This window comes from Triturus cristatus, chromosome 2_1 (genome assembly GCF_964204655.1).
Source record: "Triturus cristatus chromosome 2_1, aTriCri1.1, whole genome shotgun sequence".
In the NCBI taxonomy this organism is placed as follows: Eukaryota; Metazoa; Chordata; class Amphibia; order Caudata; family Salamandridae; genus Triturus; species Triturus cristatus.
In genome coordinates, this window is record NC_140581.1 from 926,421,653 (window position 1) to 926,425,557 (window position 3,905).

The window sequence follows — 3,905 nt, forward strand, 5'->3', positions numbered from 1 at the left end:
ATACAGCGTGATAAACAGAACACTCGTTCCTAACAGCCACCTCTCCTTCTTTCTTTCCATTGGCACGGCGAGAGCCCTCCTTACGGGAAACCGGGAGAAGAGAGAAGAGGGACGCTAGCCCACGAGGACCAAGAACAGCACCCCGACCCTGACATCCTACCACCGAGGGAGAACCCATCGCGAACTTTATTGTGAACCTTCAATAAAACGCCTCACCCCATCCTCCCGTGTTCGTGTCCTCTGTGCGACCCGCTTACAATTATGCATTTTGGTTCAAAGGTTTTTCGTATTTATTGCTGGATGTTACACTGTTTATTTAATTGTCATACAGGTTTAGTGACGAAAGTACTGTCACGTGTATTGTGTGTTATTCAATATGTGAGTACGTCAGGGTGGGGCACGTTTTTGTGATGAATCTGCTGTTTTGGGAGTGTGTCATCCTTTTCCAGATCGGACGGTAGGCGTGACGCAGCTACAGACAGGTAAGTGCGAATCTTTTAGATTTGTTATGTTTTATTTCAAAGTATTTTTAATGTAATTATAATGTTTGCGTTATTGATGATGTATTTGTAATACAAGGTTATCTTATTTATTGCTGGGTGTTACACTGTTTAGTTGCTTGTGATACAGGTTTTGTGACGAAAGTACTGTCACGTGTATTGTGTTATTCAATATGTGAGTACGTCAGGGTGGGGCACGTTTTTGTGATGAATCTGCTGTTTTGGGAGTGTGTCATCCTTTTCACGGTCGGACGGTAGGAGTGACGCAGCTACAGACAGGTAAGTGCGAATCTTTTATACCTGTTATGTTCTATTTTGGATTATTTATAATATGATTATAGTGTTTGTGTGATTGCTTATGTATTTTGGTTCAAAGGTTTTTCGTATTTATTGCTGGATGTTACACTGTTTATTTAATTGTCATACAGGTTTAGTGACAAAAGTACTGTCACATGTATTGTGTGTTATTCAGTATGTGAGTACGTCAGGGTGGGGCACGTTTTTGTGATGAATCTGCTGTTTTGGGAGTGTGTCATCCTTTTCTTGATCGGACGGTAGGCGTGACGCAGCTACAGACAGGCAAGTGCGAATCTTTTAGATTTGTTATGTTTTATTTCAAAGTATTTTTAATGTGATTATAATGTTTGAGTTATTGATGATGTATTTGTAATACAAGGTTATCTTATTTATTGCTGGGTGTTACACTATTTAGTTGCTTGTGATACAGGTTTTGTGACGAAAGTACTGTCACGTGTATTGTGTTATTCAATATGTGAGTACGTCAGGGTGGGGCACGTTTTTGTGATGAATCTGCTGTTTTGGGAGTGTGTCATCCTTTTCTAGATCCGACGGTAGGAGTGACGCAGCTACAGACAGGTAAGTGCGAATCTTTTATGCCTATTATGTTCCTTTGGAAATTACTTTTACTGTGATTAGAATGTTTGTGAGTTATTGCTGATGTATTTTTATTCTAAGTTTATTCGTATTTATTGCTGAATGTTAGAACGTTTATTTGATTGTGAGACAGGTTTTGTGCCGAAAGTACTGTCACGTGTATTGTGTGTTATTCAATATGTGAGTACGTCAGGGTGGGGCACGTTTTTGTGATGAATCTGCTGTTTTGGGAGTGTGTCATTCTTTTCACGGTCGGACGGTAGGAGTGACGCAGCTACAGACAGGTAAGTGCGAATCTTTTATACCTCTTATGTTTTATTTGAAAGTATTTCAAATGTAATTATAATGTTTGCGTTATTGGTTATGTATTTGTAATACAAGGTTATCTTATTTATTGCTCGGTGTTAGACTGCAAAGTTGATTGTGAAACAGGTTTTGTGACGAAAGTACTGTCACGTGTATTGTGTTATTCAATATGTGATTACGTCAGGGTGGGGCACGTTTTTTTGATGAATCTGCTGTATTGGGAGTGTCATCCTTTTTCCGATCGGACGGTAGGAGTGACGCAGCTACAGACAGGTAAGTGCGAATCCTTTATTCCTTTTTAGGTTCATTCTAAAATTACTTTGACGGTAATTAGAATGTTGGAGAGTTATCGATGCTGTAATTTTTGGGGATGTGTTCACTTTTTTAAGGTTGTATGTTAGACGGTTTATTTCTTTGGAATACAGAATTTGTAACGGAAGTACAGTCACGTGTATTGTGTGCAATTCAATCTTTCCGTACATGAGGGTGGGGCACGTTTTTGGGTTGAATCTGATGTGGTGGGAGTGGCACTCTTTTCTAGATCTCACGGTAGGCGGACGCAGCTACAGTCAGCTAAGTTGAATTATTTGAAACGTAATATGTTCAATGTAAAATTGCGTTTACTTTGATTGTAATGCTTGGGAGTTATCAGAAGGGTACGTTTTTTAACAGAATATGCTATTGGGGGAGAGTGACAGTCTTTTGCACATCGCATGGTAGGTGCTACGCAGTTATAAACGGGTCACTTGAAGTTTGTTCACCTATTGTAGGCATTACCTCATGTTGTTGTTGGAATAAATTACTTTCGGTTTATTTTGCAGGTATGCCCCTCTCTGGCCCGTTCCCGGGAACCAACGTGCTTGCACTGCTTTCCATGGGTATGTATAATGCGTTTGCCGCCTCTGTAGTAAAGCATCTTGTCTGTCCTTTATCTAACGCTTGTATTTTTACTTTTTTTTTCACAGGGATTCCCCGGTCCGATCCGTCCTTGGGAAGCGTCATGCAAAGATTACTTCAGCCGGTATGTATGCTGGTGTTTTAGGATCTTTAATAAGACATCTTGTCTGATTCGTATTTCACTTAGACATTTTTTGGGGGGTTTTTACAGGAACTTCCGCGGGCCTGACTATCCCGGGCAGCATCGTGCTTTAGGAGCTTTACTCTGTAGGTATTAATCTTTTGGCGGGTCTAAGGTAAGGCATCTAAAGGTAAGTCTGTTTACTTATTTTCGTAATTTGCCTGTATTTAGAATGTTTTGTATTCGTAAAGGAGGTTTTCGCTTTACAGCGCATTTGCGGTGAATTCTCTTTGATAAAAACTTTGAACGCGGTCAGACAGGTTGGAGCCGCGTTCCCTTTTGCTGCATCGCTATCTGTCTCATGCATGCTTTCACATTCAATTCGCCAGGAATTCACACCTCCTCGCTAACGATAGCACACACTCTCAGGCAGACATTCCTTTCATCCAAGGAAGACCACCACCCAAACATTAGCATACGGCTAGACAACAAGATTTCACACGCGTGCTGTTCGTAAACAAGTGTTACTTCTCTATTGTTATTCATTTAAAGTAACTCCCCTTTCCTCCGGTTTGACTGTACTTAAACTCGAAGAGCAGCCATTCGAAAACATTGCTTGGTTCCAGGTCATCCAGTACGAGCTAAACTATCTCTATTGCGAAAAGGTAAGCCACTTTATTTGTATTGCCGTTTTGTAAATAAACGTAGTGAACGTTTTCTATCGTGTTTTGCTAATGTAAAGTACAGGTGTTTTACAATGTTCACCTTAGCAAACATGTTAGGCACTTTTATTGTTAGCAAACGCCGCTCAGTATCTTGATGCCTTAAAATTTTCAAAACCGCGCTTTTATTTACTATCTGCAACGGGGAAATTGACTAACATATATTGGGCAGGATTAAGAAGGGGCACGCACCCCATATAACCTTAATGTTTATGCTTTTACCGGGATTACTATATACATTACGGGACCGCTTCGCCATCGTTTGGTATCTTGCTGCCTTTAATTGCCAATGCCCTGATTACTTACATTTAAAAAGAAAAACACTTGCTAATAAATATTTGTCAAAATTTATGAGGACCACGCGCACACACACTACATTACCTTGCATGCTTTTTGTGTTCGCCGCTATTAATAAATACATTACGGTACAGATTTGCTATTGTTTCCCGTGTATTGCATACTTAG